Source organism: Cryptomeria japonica, chromosome 5 (assembly GCF_030272615.1).
Source record: "Cryptomeria japonica chromosome 5, Sugi_1.0, whole genome shotgun sequence".
Classification (NCBI taxonomy): domain Eukaryota; kingdom Viridiplantae; phylum Streptophyta; class Pinopsida; order Cupressales; family Cupressaceae; genus Cryptomeria; species Cryptomeria japonica.
In genome coordinates this window covers 180090501-180110246 of record NC_081409.1, presented here as the reverse complement: position 1 = coordinate 180110246, position 19746 = coordinate 180090501, and positions in this window count along the sequence as shown.

The following is a 19746-nucleotide window of genomic DNA, read 5'->3' as shown; positions in this document are numbered from 1 at the left end:
ACATTAGGGGCCTACACATGCAGGAAGGCCAAGTGCCTAGAGCTCACTACTCAAATACAAAAGAAGTCACACTGACTTACAAAAGGATTATAAAAATCCAATGTCTTGTACTGCTTCAGATTAGCATCTGCTATGCCAGGTTTAGTACCGGTTTAAGCTCTGCTACATACATAAACCCTTAACCAATAATTTGCATATTAGGTCTGCATAATTTCACCTATCACCTTATTAAAAAATGATCTACAATAATCTCATACATATATGAGTCATATTACAACTCGCCATGTCGGCTTACAATGATTTAACAATTAATTCCAATATACATTTTAAGCAAAATTGAAGTCGGCCAAGGTGTCGGTATCCTTTCTTTCACTGTCAGTGTTCTGTATGCCGGTGTAGAGTCAGTCTGTCGGTGTCGGTGCTGGTATCTTTGTCTTGCCAGTGTCATATGATTGCAAGGTTGCCATCAATAACAAAACCTTCAATCACCTACAATTTATCATTGGAGTGTACATTTACCAACAATCTCCCCCTTTGGCATTGATGGCAACAACTCATGAGAAAAATCAAAAGTGTCCAAAATAATATCCAAAAATAGTCTACCAAAATTGTCTTACCAAAACTGTGTGCCAAAAAAAATGTATGCTCCCCCTGAGTAGATGATGTCCTTTCTTCTGACCATGTTTCTCATCCCACTAGATCTCCCCCTTTGGCATTGATGGCAACACTCATGAGAAAAATCAAAAGTGTCCAAAATAATATCCAAAAATAGTCTACCAAAATTGTCTTACCAAAACTGTGTGCCAAAAAAAATGTATGCTCCCCTTGAGCAGATGATGTCCTTTCTTCTGACCATTTTTCTCATCCCACTACTCCCCCTTTGACATCAATGACAAAGGTTGTCATTCGGTGTCAATGGAGTCCTACAGGAATTCTTGTAACCGATGGGTTACAATCTAAAATATATCTGTTAGGATCAAATTTATACCATTGCTGAATATCTTGCTATCTTTTATTGCCTCTTGTGTTCTTTGCACTATACCAGTGAGTATGTGCATTTTCTCTTCCGGTGTCTTCAGTCTGGGAACCAGAGCCTCATATATTTCTTTTCTCAAGGAAATAAGGTATTCTAGTCTTGGACTAAGTCTGCATTTCAAGTCCTTTGCCTTATCTTTTATTCCCTATTTGTCATTCTCTAGTTTCTTGATTTTCTCTTCTTGCTCTGCAATTTTCTTCTCTAACTCCAAAAATGAATCTGATGCTCCTATCAGATTGTCAACAATATTGCTTATCTTTTCGTGTGCTTTGTTTATCTCCTTGTCAAGATCCTCTATTAATGCATTCATTTTGCAAGTGTCCCTGTACAATTTCTTGAATTCATAAATTATTTCTCCAAGTTCTAGTAAAAGAGTATCCATTTCTTCCTTGTTCTTCTTCACAATATCCTCAAAGAATTTCTCTTTTTCTTTTATCATTCTTTCCTTAAATGTATCCTCATTTATTTGATCAATAGTCAATAGGTTGTCGGTGATGAACTTAGACAATGTGTCTAGTTGACCTAAAGAATCCTTATTATCAACTGTGCACTTTGGTGCAATCAATTTAAGAATTGGTATTGTATCATCAATAGCCTTATAGGCTTGACCATTGCATTCCGTGATCTTTGTTATTGAATCTAACAGGACCTTTGTTACATTAGTAGGTCTGAATTCTGCCATAGTTGTACTAGATGTTTGTCCAATAGTCTTTACAATAGCCATGATACCCGTTGTGGTAATTACCTTGTTGATTCGGCCTCTGGTAGGTCTATCTGTGTTTGCATTTCTACAAACAAAGGTTTATGCTTTTTAGTTTGTGTCAGTGGCACTATCTCTGTCTGAACTTGTGCTTCAACCTTTATCAGTTTTGGTTTCTCTATATGTATCTCAGAAGGTTTCTCTAAGTTTTCAATTGTCGGTTTCTTAGATGTAATCTCGGTTTGTACCTCTGAACTTTTCTTTGTCAGTTCTTCAAATGGTTTATCTATTGTATCTACCGGTTCCTTAGTGGTATCCTCTGTCGGTTGCTCTGCCTGTTAAGGTTTTTCTATGTTCAACTCAACCTCTGTAGCCGGTGACTTAGTAGTCACATTTTTCTCCTTATCCTCAGTGGTCTCTCTATCAACGACAACATTAACTTCCTGAGTGTCTATATTTACTGTATACAAAATTTCTGACTCGGGATTTGTATCTTCTACCGGAGTCTTCATACTCTCTGTGGCCAGTTGTCTGTCAGAAGTGTCTACTGGTGGATTATCTGAAAGAGGTGGGGGCATATTGTCAGTTATTTTTAGGCTTGGTGGTCCACCTATCTTACCTTTCCCTTTATCTCTATCCTTTTGATATACTTTGATAATTTTAGGCCTAAGTAATTCTTCCTCTTTTTCTTTTTCCACAAAGAATATATCCCATCCATCCGTTGTTTCCTTAAATACTTCATTTACTCTACCAGCCATTAGTGCTACATGTCGGTGAGCAGTAGAAAATACTATCTGATTAGCTTCACTGATTAATTTGTCTATTTCATCAGGTGAGTTAACTGGATGCACTGCCAGTAATTTTTCAATCTTAATCTTTTTATCCAGTTCAACAATAGCTAATCTTCTAGCTTCTCATCTCCTATACAAGTCATTTGGAATTTCATCAACAGCTCCCATTAAGAATTTCTTGTATATATCTAAGTGTAAAATTACACTGTTCTCTATACTTTCCTTGTCGTCTGCTGATAGTGTGTTGTATATTTTGTTGATTTTTTTCAGCTTACCATCCTCTATTATTTCACTAAGAAGTTTGTCTAGAGGAGTAATAGTCTATTTCACCTTCTTCTTCTTAGGAGTCATTTTCTTCATCGAAGGCCTTACTGCCTGTTGCTTATGTCTTGTCCTTTTAGGTGTAGGAGAGGGTGCCAATGAGGGTTTTCTTTTCCTTTTAACCCTTTTAAATACTGTCAGTATATCACTCTCAGAAGAAGTTCCAAACGATGAAAGATGAGTTTCTAGTTGCGGTGCTTCCAACTCACTTTCACTTATACCAGTTTGTCTCAGAAAATCTTCCTTGATTGCCTTTGCCTGTCGGTTCCTTTCCTTACGGTTGTTTCAACCTTCTTGACCCTTTTTCTAGATTGAATTCCACTTTCTATTATTTCAGCATTTCCAAAAACTTCCTCTTTCGGTTCCTTTGGAGCTTCAAGGAGGGATTTTGCATATGTTTCTATGATGTTGACATTTGTTTCATAGCCCATTTCAGTTACCCAAATAGTTCGAAGGACAACTGCTTCCATCCAAATTTCATCTTTCTTGATCACGAAACATATTTCTTTCTGATACTTATCCACAATAGCTTGTGACAGTCTTACTCTAGTCTTCATTCAAGCCTTCAATGCTTGAAAATACTCATTTAGGTTTTCCTCCCTATTTTCTCCCATATTGTTTAGTAAATCTAACAGTTGTTTTCCTACCGGTATGTCAAAACCAAAATCTCTAGCACCAATATCGGGCACTTGTTTGGCTATGTATAAACAAATATGAATGTTACTTTCTTATCTCTTTTGATCTTACCCAAAATGTCTATCAACTCATCTTTAAGTCATTCACATATATCTATCCTTGCATTATCATTGACCATATCATAGGCACTATTGATACATAGGCTAGAAACTGAGTTTAACCTATTTGCATGTGTAGCCTTATAACCTAAGATCATACTAATAAATTTGACATTTATATCCTTTACATCATTTACCCTTAGAGATCTCTTATCAAATGTTGCATGAGTTAGGTTTATCACTGTGTCATTGGAGACCTTCTTTGTTTTTTCTGATCTGTTACCGGTGGAGGGTAACCCTGTTACAGCTTTTACTACTTCTTTTGTGATTTTATGAATTGAGTCCAACCAGAAAAATTCACCATGTAATTTGCTTAACACAATCCTTATGATATCCTTGGGAAAATCCGGGATACTAAGAATTTCAGTGAAACCTAGGGTTTCTACTATCTTATGTTCAGGCTTGACATTTCCAGATTCATCACAAATCATGGTTTTAAACATGTTCTTAATCTTATCATCACCTAATTCCTCAATATGACAATGTATATACATCCTAGGGTCTTCAACATATACTACTCCTTTAGGGATTTGAGAGAATGCACCTATTTTATCATCTTTCTTTGCGATTTTGGGAACTAGCTGGAATACGGGTCTAGGGCGCATAACAACTTCAACAACAATAGGGTTTGAAATAAATTTAGGAGTGGATGAAGATGTCATAGCTATAAATACCTCAATTTTCCTTAAGGATGAATGATTTGATGGATTGCTTCACTTCTTCTCTTAGAATTCCTTCGCTCAGTAATTTTCGCGCTTTCGAAGATTTGAATGCTCGTTGAATGAAAAAGGAGCCAAAACACTTGCTTTATAATGTTATTTTCTTCAATGACCACATTTAATTCTTGTCGATTAAGTCACAACTTAACTCATCTGCCAGTATAGAAGTAATTTTAACTTATTATTATCAACCAAGGGAATAATAGCATATTTTTCATTTTGTTGCTAAACCCCCAAAAGATTTGCTTTAGTTAGATGAAGATTCTCCTGTCGGTGGAGTGTTACTTTGTTCTGCCGATGGAGGAGTATTCCCATCAATATTCTGATCTGAATTTCTAATCCATTGTTTTGAGAATTCTTGCTTTACCTCTTCAAATTTTTCTTTACCTTTCAGACTCAGACATTTATTATTATTTGTCAGTTAGGACTTGCTTCTAAAGAATTTAGCAATATGTCCAATCTTGTTACAAGCATAACAAGTCACATTGGTTTTTTTGAACAGCTTTCCCATATCCTATGTTGGTATGTGTTTTGCATTGATTAGATAAGTGTCCATATCTTCCACAAACATAAAATCTTACATTCATTCTGAAATTTTCTAAATTATGACCAACTTTGTTGCATTTGGAACATTGACTGATGGGTGTATTAGTGTTCTGATAATTTCTAGATCTGCACTGATTTTCTCTATGACCATACTTGTTATAGTTAAAGCATTTTCCATAAAATTTGTAAGTAGTAGGTTGCCTTACCAATTTGCTATGATCATGATGGTTTGCAGTACCAGAGCTTTCACCAATTTCAAAACCAACGGCATTTGTATCACCATTAGGTTTCTGATTCTTCAGCATGTCACCAAGTTCTTCTAAAATAATCTTGAATTTCTCCTTGTGTTTATTTGTAGCAGTCAGTTCATTCTCCAAGATTCCTTTCTATCTCATGAGTTTAGTTTCGTCTTCAACATATCATTTTCATGGCTAAGTCTTGTGTTTTCATTTCCAACATCATTTAGTCTTCTAACCAAGTCTTCATTTTTCTTTCTGTCTTCAATTTCTTTACACAATCTCATAGTCATATCCTGCATCTCATTCTTTGTTGTATTGATTTCTTGTCTTAGCTTGTTTACCAGATCATTAAGAGTTCCTTTTCATTTTCCTCATTTTGCATCTTTTCACAAAGTTCTCTTCTCTTGTTCCTTGCAATAGTAAGATTTTCTTGAAGTGCTTGAATAATATCCTGAGTAGCCTTCAAATCATCTTCAAGTTTGATATTCTTCACCTTTTCTGCATCATAGTTTGTAAGAGCTGTTTCCAATTCCTTTCTCAAGTTTTCCATCTCTACCGGTGACAAGATCTTCCTCAAGTTGTTAGGGTTTTGAAAATAGAGGACCAAGCTCTGATACCAATTGTTAGGATTCCCAAAGATACCAAGAGGGGGGGTGAATCAATATCCAACTAGTATATACATTTACTTGACTTAAAACATGAAAAGCATATCAAAACTGTGTACCGATAAACCAAAAATAATGCAGTAACTAAGAATAATAATAACAACATTAGAAAAACACCATAACACAGTATTTTAATGAGGAAACCCGGTGTGGGAAAAACCTCGGTGGGAATTGTGACCCACAATATTTGCTTACTGGCCAATAGGGGAATATTACTCTTACATTAGGGGCTTGCACATGCAAGAAGGCCAAGTACCTAGAGCTCACTACTCAAATACAAAAGAAGTCACACTGACTTACAAAAGGATTATAAAAATCCAATGTCTTGTACTACTTCAGATTAGCATCTGCTATACCAGGTTCAGTACTAGTTTAAGCTTTGCTACATACATAAACCCTTAACCAGTAATTCACATATTAGGTCTGCATAATTTCACCTATCACCTTATTAAAAAATGATCTACAATGATCTCATACATATATGAGTCATATTACAACTCGCCATGTCGACTTACAATGATTTTACAATTAATTCCAAAATACATTTTAAACAAAATTGAAGTCGGCCAAGGTGTCAGTATCCTTCCTTTCACTGGTAGTATTATGTATGCTAGTGTAGAATCAGTCTGTCGGTATCTTTGTCTTGTTGGTGTCATATGATTGCAAGGTTGCCATCAATGACAAAACCTTCAATCACCTACAATTTCTCATTGGAGTGTGCATTTGCCAACAATCATATGTGTGTGTGAGAGTGTTTCATCAATGACAACAAATGATGAATACATTACAATCATCATCAAGCCAACAATCTCCCCCTTTGGCATTTATGGCAACACTTAGAAAATTTTACAGTATTACCACTAAGTGTGCATACACAACAAATTTACACATTTACTCATGCTCCCCCTTAATGCATACATTATACAAAATTTTCAAAAATACAAATACATATTTCTACTCCCCCTTTGAGAACAATGCCGAATTGAAAAAGTAATATATATATATATATATATATATATATATATATATATATATATATATATATAATTTGTATCAGAATGTTCAACATATACAACAGTAGCTTAAAAGTTCATGCATTAGCTAATCTCATAAAAATATCATTGTAGCTCTTCTTCATCTATGACAAAGCATTTTCCCATGATTCCAATATGTTCTTAGTATTCAAATGTAGACATCAGTTGTGAATGAAATTCTTCCATTGAGTCCAGTGTGCAGGTTTAAGGGGTTGCAAGAATAGCTTATGCATTGGAGTGGGCTCTCTGAAGTATGTCTGCCTATGATGTGAGCTGACTTTTGAGTTCTTTAAGAGGTTAGAGTCTCTTTGTCTTCTCATTATCATAGATGTCTATTCTGTAATGCAAATCATCCACAAATTTTCTAAAGGGAAGTATAGAGTCTTGGAGTGGGGCATATGCCTTGCATGTCCTTTCCAGTTCTTGCTCTATTTCAATTTGACTTTTTGAAATGTTAGAATAAAAGAAAGTAACATTGGAGGTAGAAGCAAGATACTTTCCTCCTGTTTCAATAGTCTTACTCAACAGACTTTTATTGTGTGATCGAGCCATTTTGCCACTATCAATATCCTTTGTCTATTTTTCTCCATATTTCTTCTTGTGACTATTTTCAACATACAGTTGAGTAGCATCTTCTAGTGACTTGATTTGATCAGATGTAGCTGCAACTAACTGACCAAGTTTGCTTATAGTTGTAGATAGATGTGTTGTAGATATTTTTAGTAGCAAACCAGATAAAACATCTACTACAATCTAAATTGTTTCAGCTTCAACCCTTTGCTCTTTCAATCTCTTCTTATGCACTCTAGATTGCATGACATTTGCAATCTTCATCATTTCTGATGCGCTCAAATTGTTCATATCAATAGGTCTTGAGATACTTAGAGAATCATCATCTTCTTCATCAAGTTGTTTCTACTTTGCTGGTTCAGAGGATACAACCTTAATGATTGCTTTCTCTGTATTCTTCTCTGTTTCCTTTTCAGAGGACTGTGTGACAATAATTTCAGTAGGCTCCTTCTGAATAACTTGAATGACCAGCGGAGATTAGGTTTTCCCTAGTTGTTTTGTTGTCATTGGATTGTCCACTTCTAGTTGAGTTGTCAGTTTCTCAACTAAGGTAACCTATACATCAACATTTGCAGGAGGCTCCATATCTGGCGTAGTGTTATCTCCAGATAGGTCAACTATGTCTTGAACATCATCAACAACATGAATAATGGAGTCATCCTTTTTTCTTGAGAGGATAGACCTCATCAGGTTGAATAATCTACTCTTCATCCATTCTCGGTCGATTAACATCATCAACAATATTATCCTTATTCATAGAGGATTGGATGAGTTATTCCATTTTTTTGATTTCACGGGCTATTTGATGGGTATCAGTCTCAACAATTGCCTTCATTCCACTGAGTAACTTCAGTCTTCTTTCTTTGAATGTAAACTGATATTTGTATGAAGCAACTAAGGCACTAATATCATCTTTAGAAAATTCAGAGAAATATTGTACAGATACCTCATAAAAGATTTATTTTTCTAATTTAATAGCTTCCTCCCATTTATTCAAAAGAATAGTGTGTTGGCATTTTTTATGTTTATGTTGTGATTGTCATTGATGGACACACACTTGTATTGAGATCCCCTTTATATGTATGAGCTAGAGCTCAACCGGTATTTGTTCCAACCGGTATGTTGTATTCTAGTCTTTAGACTATTGGTGATTTTGCAGAATGTGTTTCCCGGTCTGAAGCGACATGTCAACCCCAAGCAATTCGTAGATCTCAAGCGGTATGAGGGAGCAAAGCAGCATAACACATTCTTACCAGTCTTCATTTTTGTCAAACCGGCAACCGGTATTTTGTATGAACTGGTAATACTCTATGATGAGTTACCAATCCACAGATTGTTTGACGGTTCTTTTTGTGTCGTGTTATTGAGTATGTCTAGATTAATTGAACCTAGGAAATTGTAATGAAATTCTATTGGACCGACATGAAATCAGATTCCTTTAAAAGGACATCATGTCTAGGGTTTTAAGTTGTTGCTGAAAGGGTTTATGTTGTGCTAGGGTTTAAGGTGGTTGTTGAGTTGTTGTAAGAGTGATCTTATCGAAGAAGATCAAGTTGTAACTGAGAGAGAGATAGAGAAGACTAAAGTAATGTTGGAATGCATTAACAGTGAGCAATACTAGATCTAACCAAGCAGTTTGTGCTATTAGCTAGATCAAACACTTGTCGATTACTCACATCTTTGACAAGTCTGTAGCCATTAACCGGGTAAGCCCAAAAGCCTTTGTAAAATCCTCTAACAAGGTAGTCTTTAATTAGACTTATCTCCTAACAGAGATTGAGATTCCTAATAGGATCTATTCTAGTGAAGAACATTGTAAGACCTTAATCGGTCTGACCTTAACTGGTCTAGTTTCTATTCTGTAGATAGTGACTTGTGAGTTTCATCTCACCATGGTTTTTCCCATTTGGGTTTCCACATCAAATATCTTGTGTTATGGTTGTATTGCTTTTGTGGGTGAATGTTTTACTTGCATTTTGGTTTGCATGTGTGATAACTAATCTATCTGTTAAACTGTTTTACTGGTTTGTCTTCAGACTGTTAAAGTGTTTTAGTTCAGAGATTTTTGGCATACTAATTCACCCCCCCTCTTAGTATTCATCAATTGGTATCAAAGCCTACCTTTCTATAATTTTAACCACTTGGAAAGAGATATGGAAGAATACACCTTGAGGAAACTTACTCAATGGCTCACTCAGTCTGAGCAAGCCTATGATGATCTTATGGTCAAATAAAAGGCATCTCAAGAAAAAAGGAGAGAACATGCAGAGAAGCTGATGGAGCTATCTGAAAGTAGTTTTGAAGATGAAGCAAATATGAAAGCTATGATTGTAGAAGTAAATAAGCTGAATGATTCAAACTCCAATCCGAGAAAGGAGTTGGAAGGACTGACTATCCAGTTTAGTCAAGAGCTTGAGAATCAGAGAAAAGTTGAAGATTTGGTAAAGGACAGAGATCATGAGATCTCCAAGTTGAAACAAGAGATTAGTGCACTCACTACTCACCTTCATGGGAGTAGAATGGAAAAGGAGTACAAGATGAACTAAACATAGCCATCTTTGAAAATGAAAGCCTAATGGAGACAAATACTGCTATTTTCAAAGAACTCTCTGAGTCAAAGGAAATACTTGCTAAGTTTAGCAAAAGTACTATTAAGCTAGAGCAAAAGCTTGAGTCATCAAGACCGGTAAAGAACACCAATGGACTTGGTTTCTCTAGACATGAGGAAGGAGAATCCTCAGGAACAAATGCTGAAGCATCAAAGAAGCAACTGACACTCAAAGGAAAAGGTAAGCAAAAATTCAAACATGTTTGTTTTAACTATCTTAAAGAAGGACACACTGCCAATGTATGTAGGAGCAAAGCCTACAATAATTTTCCTTATTTTATCAACAATGTACCTAGATCCAATAAGTTCAATGGTCATTGTTATGCATGCAACAAGTTTGGGCATAGAGTATCTGAATGGAGGTCTTTCATGAACAACACCAGAAGATATCCTCAAAGGACCCGAGGAGATGGTCCGGAATATTTTGTGAATTGGAACCCTAATTGGTTTAATGCTTACAATTATCAGTCAGGTAACAATGGTTATCAACTGACAACAAGATGGAGAGAAAACTGTTGGATTTGTCATGGACATGGTCACACTGTTGCTACATGCAGAAGGAAGAATGGAAACATGAGAAATGGACCTTGGAGAGCACCTGGACTGGTTTGCTATCACTGCAACAAACCGGGTCACATTGCAAGATTTTGCAGAAGCAGAAAGAGTATATCTGATGATATACCAGTCACTCAGAAATGAGAAATTGATGCTGAAACAGTTCAAGCAGACATGAACAAAACTTGGAGGAAGAAACCAACAATGTTGGAATAGGAATCGGTTTCTGCACCTAGTGTGGAAATATCAGATTCGGAAAACTAAGCTCTAAAGAGGCTTAGGGGGAGCAAACGGCGAAATGATTGTGAACCCCTGGTTACACCAGTAAAAGACCTTAACTGATATGTGATACCTGTCACTTGACAGAACACTGGAAATGGTAAAAAGACAAATTAGGGTTTACGCCCTAAAAGAGGAGCATTAATGGTGGTAGATGAGAGACATGTATAAAAGCATATTTCAAATCATTTCTCACTATCTATTTTTGAGCGAAGTAAATTTTTTCAAAGTGCAAAGCGAAGAAAATGTGATTTGAGCTAAGATTTCAAGAAATTGACAAGTCTTGAAGGAGATTCAAATTCAGTTTGCAAATGGTCGTGTAGAACACAAAGCGGTGATTTGGCAACCGATGGAGAGTGGAGTAAAGCAGAATCATGAAGCCCTAAATTCACGTTTTAAAGGTATTTTTTGATGTTCTTGAAATACTCTACAATGGCTTCCACATCTCATTCTAGTTCTAGCACATCCATGGAGTCGGAAAGTTTCATCCAAAGGAAGTCCAAATATAATGCCTTATCTCAAGTTCCGACTAGAGTAATAGTTGAAGAGGGAATTTTTGATTATATTGATTGCAAAATAGAGGACCTAGGGTCTTTAGCCATTCACACCCAGTTAGGTTTTTTTTGTGGCAAGGACAAGAAAATCAAACCAGAGTTTAGTATCCTAGAGAAGAAGAAACTCCATAATGCAATATATTTTCTGGAAGACTTCACAGAGGATCACATCAGGATCATCCTGAGTAGAGTCCATGGTGACAAGATGTACTTGGAGTGGATGCATGATATCATGCCATAAGCAATTCATGCAGTCACCGGTTTCTGTAACACAGGGGAAGTGCCAGCCCTTAGAACAGTAAGCAAAACGAAAATGGCCAAGCTCACCGGTTCAACCAATGATTCACGAGGTATGATAGTTAATTATATCAAGGATGATCTGGTGAAATACACCTACATGGTGATAAGCTATAGAACATTCTCAGCTAGCAGGATTAATTTTGTATCTGTTGTAGCAGTAAATGCTGCTTACCAGATGATCAAAGAGGATGCATCATTTGACCTATGCACTAGTATGCAAAGGCAACTTTTGTCTAACTTGAAGTCAATTAAACAGGATAATGCACTGAGATTCAAATTCGGACAACTATTGGTTGGGTTGTTTTTCTATTTTCAAGGCTACTTTCCTAGAGTAGGAGATGTCCAGTGGTCCCCTAACCAACCGATAACCAAACAGATCAAGGAAAGCATTCAAGCTATCGCAACCGGTTACCCTGATGTATTGAACAAATATTTTGATGAGTTCAGAAGGAAGATGAGTCAAAGAATGAGAATCTTAGGTGATATTGTTAAGAAATATGAAGATGACATCTGTTTCACTATTCAGGTGGACAAATGCTTAATGGATGTTGTTGAGCCTAGAATGGAGGAAGTGGAGCCGATGGGCTATGAGGTGGTATATGATTTGCTGGAAGGGTATGCCTCAATCCTTATTGCCTCGCCTCTTGATCCCAAGGCTAAGAGGACCGGAACCTATTTGGAAAGGATTGCACCAATCGAGGAACCCTCTGTTAAGAAAGGAAAAGAACTAGCTACAAAGAAAGCAAAGGCAGTGCCTGCAACATCGTCACTGGCTACTACTACAACTCCAAGAGTGACCAAGCAGTCACCTACAAAGAAGAAACCAGAAGTAGCATCGGCAAAAGTCTTCGAAAGAAAAAGGAAGACTAAGTCAAATGAACCGGACTTTGAAGAGACTGAGTCTGATGAAAAGCCAAAGAAGGCTAGACAGACAAAGAAGATGAAGAAGAATGAACTGACAACATCCACACCGGTAAATATTGATATCTCCTCCTACAAACCTTTGACACATTTTCAAAGGACAATAAAGAATATTAGGAGAAAATTCCTTCATGATTTAGTTGATTACTATGATGATTTTAATAGTGAGGAGAAAGATGAAGTATTACAGGAGATTATTCTTTATTTGTGTAAAAATGACTAGTCACCATTAGAGATTAAATCTCAGACACCGGATTCTTTATATAAAGCATTAGATAATAAATGGTGCATTGCCATTGAAAAAGAATAGGAGATTAGGGAGAAAGTCTTTGCACAGTACTTTCCCGACCTCTCAAATTCAGAATTATTTGATGTTTTAGATCAGAATAAAGGACTCTTCTTCACAAGGAGAAGAAGATTCTGGCTGTTAGAGGGGAGAATTGATGATGTTGAAAAAGACACTCATCAGCATATGGATTATGCTATCAATTCTCACAAAGCATGAATGGCCAACCTCTAAGCGGAAAAAGAACCGTTTGTATCCAAACCGGATGAAGTTTTTGATGAAGAAGGAAACTTGGTTGAAGAGCCAATCAACACCATTGATGTCGATGCTCTGGACATAGAAGATGTCACTCAAGACATACCTTATGAGGGAACAGAATAGGGGCAACAAGCCGAACAGGGCAGTGAGCTAGCCAAGGACACACAGGAAGCGACTAAGGAACAGGAAGAGAAGAAGAAAAGGGATGAAGATGAGAAAAAGAGAAAAGAGGAAGAGAAGAGAAAAGAGGAAGAGGAGAAATGAAAAGATGAAGAGAAGAAGAAGCAAGAAGATGATAGGAAGAAGAAAGAAGAAGAGGATAAGGAAGAAAAGAAGAAGGAAGAGGAAGAAAAGAAGAAGAAGAAGGAAGAGGAAGAAAAGAAGAAGGAGGAGGAGGAAGAAAAGAAAGAAGAAGAGAGGAAGGAAGCAGAGAGGAAAAAGAAAGAAGAGGAAGAAAAGGCACAAGAAAAGAAGAAGGAAGCAGAGAAAAGAAAGAAGGAAGAAGCAGACAAGGCAGTGGAAGCAATGAAAAGCACACAGATGGAGACTCCGAAGGCAACTAAGAGTCAAGCCAAACTAGCTGATATCTCTAGTCCTATCGATCTCTAGTCTGCAAGTGAGTCGAAGCTTATGTATAGAATCAAGGTTTCTCAAGAGCGTCTTGAAATCATACAAAGGAAAAAGGAGCAAGATATCATTCAAGCGGGTGTAGACACCCTTACTGGTTTGATCCCCGGTACCAATCTTCCTAGCACTGAATCATCACTAGCACAACTTAAGCTACTATGTACTGTAGTGGATGATCAGGTGCAGAGCCTGGAAGAAGCAGCTAAGGCAAATGTCAAGAAAGAGCATCAAAAGGCTCTTAACATTGCTCTGGTGAAAAAGTTGAATGAGCTCCGGTTTGAACTTCTAAAAGACCAAAAGGATATAAGGGACGCTTTGGATGAGGGAAACTTGCTACTAAGCAAAATCTATCAACCCCATCTATTTTGTGATGATGTGCTAACTCAGAAGCAAAAGCTTCAAATGGACTTACAGTCCTACTTGAGCACATTTAAGCCACCTTATGATTCCTTTGCAACTTATGGGCAAACTGTTCACCGGTTTTAGATCCAGTCAGCCAAAATGGAGCAAGAGATCAGTACACAATCTAGAGATTTGCAAGAGCTTCAACTGGTTTTACTTCCATGTTTGCAAATTCTTCAGAAATGTTATCTAAACCTGGATGCCTTGACACTTACGTAGGAGCTAAGCATAGTTGATGCCATGGAGGAACAGGTATCCCAGATGCAAATAGAGAAAGAAGTGGCCACCTCCCTACTTGAGTCTTGGTCTCTATCCATGAAACAATTTTTGTAGGACTATAAATCGGTTTTTGACAAGTACTATTCATTGTTGTCATAAACTTTTATTATTTTTTATATATCAAATGGAAACAGGGTTGTTCAGTGGTATTTTGTCATTGTTGGCAAAGGGGGAGAAGTACTCTATCTATTTTTGGAGAAGAATAGGGAGAAGTATCTGGCTTTAAAATTTTGATATATGTTTTGATATATGCTATATGCTCTGATATCTCAATGTTTATGCTCTGTATGCAAAATTGCTATACATTGTATTGGTTAAGGGATAGTGTATATGCTTAGGGGGAGCAATTTTGTTAATGGCATGTTTTTTATTGTAAAACACTTAGATGTCAAAATTTTTCCTAAGTGTTGCCATCAATGCCAAAGGGGGAGATTGTTGGCATTTTTGATGTTTATGTTGTGATTGTCATTGATGGATACACACTTGTATTGAGATCCCCTTTATATGTATGAGCTAGAGCTCAACCGGTATGTTGTATTCTAGTCTTTAGACTATTGGTGATTTTGCAGAATGTGTTTCCCGGTCTGAAGCGACATGTCGACCCCAAGCGGTTCGTAGATCTCAAGCGATATGAGGGAGCAAAGTGGCATAACACATTCTTACCAGTCTTCATTTTTGTCAAACTGACAACTGGTATTTTGTATGAACTGGTAATACTCTGTGATGAGTTACCAACTGACATTTTGTGATGAGTTACCAATCCACTGATTGTCTGACGGTGTCGACACACTAATGGTGCTTTTTGTGTCATGTTATTGAGTATGTCTAGATTAATTGAGCCTAGGAAATTGTAATGAAATTATATTGGACCAACATGAAATCAGATTCCTTTAAAAGGACATCATGTCTAGGGTTTTAAGTTGTTGCTGAAAGGGTTTATGTTGTGCTAGGGTTTAAGGTGGTTGTTGAGTTGTTGTAAGAGTGATCTTATCTGAGAAGATCAAGTTGTAACTGAGAGAGAGATAGAGAAGACTGAAGTAATGCTGGAATGCATTAACAGTGAGCAATACTAGATCTAACCAAGCAGTTTTTGTATTAGATAGATCAAACACTTGTCGATTACTCACATCTTTGACAATTTTGTAGCCCTTAACCGGGTAAGCCCAAAAGCCTTTGTAAAATCCTCTAACAAGGTAGTCTTTAATCAAACTTATCTCCTAACAAAGATTGAGATTCCTAACAGGATCTATTCTGGTGAAGAACATTGTAAGACCTTAACTGGTCTGGTTTCTATTCTGTAGATAGTGACTTGTGAGTTCCATCTCACCGTGGTTTTTCCCATTTTGGTTTCCACATCAAATATCTTGTGTTATGGTTGTATTGCTTTTGTGGGTTAATGCTTTACTTGCATTTTGGTTTGCATGTGTGATAACCAGTCTGTCTGTTAAAATATTTTATCAGTTTGTCTTCAGACTGTTAAAGTTTTTTAGTTCAGAGATTTTTGGCATACTAATTCACCCCCCCTCTTAGTATTCATCAATTGGTATCAAAGCCTACCTTTCTATAAGTTTAACCACTTGGAAAGAGATATGGGAGAATACACCTTGAGGAAACTTACTTAATGGCTCACTCAGTCTAAGCAAGCCTATGATGATCTTATAGTCAAATATAAGGCATCTCAAGCAAAAAGGAGAGAACATGCAGAGAAGCTGATGGAGCTATCTGAAAGTAGTTTTGAAGATGAAGAAAATATGGAAGCTATGATTGCAGAAGTAAATAAGTTGAATGATTCAAACTCCAATCTAAGAAAGGAGTTGGAAGGACTGACTATCCAGTTTAGTCAAGAGCTTGAGAATCGGAGAAAAGCTGAAGATCTGGTAAAGGACAGAGATCATGAGATCTCCAAGTTGAAACAAGAGATTAGTGCACTGACTGCTCACCTTCATGAGAGTAGAATGGAAAAGGAAGGAGTACAAGATGAACTGAACATAGCCATCTCTGAAAATGAAAACCTAATGGAGACAAATAATGCTATTTTCAAAGAACTCTCTGAGTCAAAGGAAATACTTGCTAAGTTTAGCAAAAGTACTGTTAAGCTAGAGCAAAACCTTGAGTCATCAAGACCGGTAAAGAACACCAATGGACTTGGTTTCTCTAGACATGAGGAAGGAGAATCCTCAGGAACAAATGTTGAAGCATCAAAGAAGCAACCAACACTCAAAGGAAAAGGTAAGCAAAAATTCAAACCTGTTTGCTTTAACTGTCTTAAAGAAGGACACACTGCCAATGTATGTAGGAGCAAAGCCTACAATAATTTTCCTTATTTTATCAACAATGTACCTAGATCCAATAAGTTCAATGGTCATTGTTATGCATGCAACAAGTTTGGGCATAAAGTATCGGAATGGAGGTTTGTCATGAACAACACCGGAAGATATCCTAAGAGGACCCAAGGAGATGGTCCGAAATCTTTTGTGAACTCAAACCCTAACTGGTTTAATGCTTACAATTATCAGTCAGGTAACAATGGTTATCAACCGACAATAGGATGGAGAGAAAACTGTTGGATTTGTCATGGACATGGTCACACTGTTGCTACATGCAGAAGGAAGAATGGAAACATTAGCAATGAACCTTGGAGAGCACCTGGATTGGTTTGCTATCACTGCAACAAACCATGTCACATTGCAAGATTCTGCAGAAGCAGAAAGAGTATATCTGATGATATACCAGTCACTCAGAAATGAGAAATTGATTTTGAAATAGTTCAAGCAGACATGAACAAAACTTGGAGGAAGAAACCAACAATGTTGGAAGAGGAATTGGTTTCTGCACCTAGTGTGGAAATATCAGAACTGAAAAACTAAGCTCCAAAGAGGCTTAGGGGGAGCAAACGGTGAAATGATTGTGAACCCCTAGTTACACCGGTAAAAGACCTTAACTAGTATGTGATACCTATCGCTTGACAGAAGATCAGAAATGGTAAAAAGGAAAATTAGGGTTTACGCCCTAAAAGAGGAGCATTAATGATGGTAGATGAGAGACATGTATAAAAGCATATTTCAAATCATTTCTCACTATCTATTTTTGAGTGAAGTAAAGTTTTTCAAAGTGCAAAGCGAAGAAAATGTGATTTGAGCTAAGATTTCAAGAAATTGACAAGTCTTGAACGAGATTCAAATTCAGTTTGCAAATGGTCATGTAGAACACAAAGCGGTGATTTGGCAACCGATGGAGAGTGGAATAAAGCAGAATCAGGAAGCCCTAAATTCATGTTTTAAAGGTATTTTTTCATGTTCTTGAAATACTCTACAATGGCTTCCGCATCTCATACTAGTTCTAGCACATCCATTGAGACTGAAGTAATGCTGGAATGCATTAACAGTGAGCAATATTGGATCTAACCAAGCAGTTTGTGCTATTAGATAGATCAAATACTTGTCAATTACTCACATCTTTGACAAGTCTGTAGCCCTTAACCGAGTAGGCCCAAAAGCCTTTGTAAAATCCTCTAACAAGGTGGTTCACCTCTGTGAATCTAAAATCCTCTAACAAGGTAGTCTTTAATCGGACTTATCTCCTAATAGAGATTGAGATTCCTAACAACATCTGTTCTGGTGAAGAACATTGTAAGACCTTAACCGATCTGGTTTCTATTCTATAGATAGTGACTTGTGAGTTCCATCTCACCGTGGTTTTTCCCATTTAGATTTCCATGTCAAATATCTTGTGTTATGGTTGCATTGCTTTTGTGGGTGAATGCTTTACTTGCATTTTGGTTTGCATGTGTGATAACTGGTCTGTCTATTAAACTGTTTTACTGGTTTGTCTTTAGACTATTAAAGTGTTTTAGTTCAAAGATTTTTGGCATACTAATTCACCCCCCCTCTTAGTATTCATCATAGTGTACAAAGAATTTGTGATATCATTTTCTAGTTCATGTGGATATCTATTGTAATACACAGATGAGTGATTACCTGTTGAATCACTTACTCTTTCTCATTTTCAGTGAAGGAATCAAAATGCTCTTTTACATTGTCAAACCTATTCCTCCTTAGTGTATTCATTGTTCTTTCAAAATGGGTTTTTGGCTTGAAAGATGCTATATCAATAGGCTTAGTTGCCTTTGGCACTTCCTTAACCTCCTTGGATATTCTGTTAGTTGTTTTTTCCTTCTTTGGTTCTTCATCAGAATTTGTTCCCTCAGAGTCTAGTTGCAAAATTAATTTTTTGCCTCTCTTGTTTGTCTCCTTCTTATTATATACTTTAGGTTCTGATTCCTTTTTGGTTAGGGAGATTTGGGTAACCCTAGTACTCTTTGTTGTTGGAGATGCTTCATTAGATTTTTTCTTCTTTCCTCTTGCACTTTTAATAGGTGCAGTACTGGTTTGTGCAGGTGCATCTTAGACTACCGCAATGTCCACTTTTAACTTCTTTTTGTCTTAAGCTGATGCTAATATGGTATTAGCATAACCAACCAATAGATCATAGTTTACCTCATAACTCATGTCTTCCATTTCTTCCTCTCTTGGCTCAATTGCTAGCATCATGCAAAAATTAGTGGTAAGAGTGAAGATTATATCCTTCTCAAAGTGTTTTACCACTTCTTCTGGTAGTCTCATTCTCATGCTCATTTTCTTTTGGAACCTGTTAAAATACTTATTCATGGCAGTAGGGAAAGTATTCTTTACAACCTTGATGTTTTTCTTAATTTGTGTCGAGACCAGTGAGTCCTTTGACCACTCAATGTCTCCAATTCTTGGTAGAAAGTTCTGAAAATAAAAGAATAGTCCAACTAATAGCTGACCAAATTTGAATTTCAAACTTTTATCCTTCTTGATAGATTGCAAATTCAAAAACAATTGACTCCTAATAACTTCACAGAGATCATAATTTGCATTATCAACAATCATTTTGTGAGCTATGTGAATTGCTACTAAAGGAACATTGTTAAGTCTACTGGAGTAAAATACTCAGTAGCCTATTACCATTGCTACTAGTTTTACTACAAGGTCTTTAATGTTTTTAATGGAAAAAGCACGCCCATCAGATGTAGAACCAGTTAAGTTGAAGACAGTATCCTTATAAATTCTCCTTAATTCAGGTACTTAACTAGTTGAAAAATAGTCAGTCATAGCCTAAATGACTTCCTTTGTAATTGTGTGAGTTCTTTCTAAATACATGTTTTCTCCATGAACTCGACTCAAAATGATTCTAATATGTGCTTCTTCAAAATATTCAAGAAAATAAGTGGCATTATGA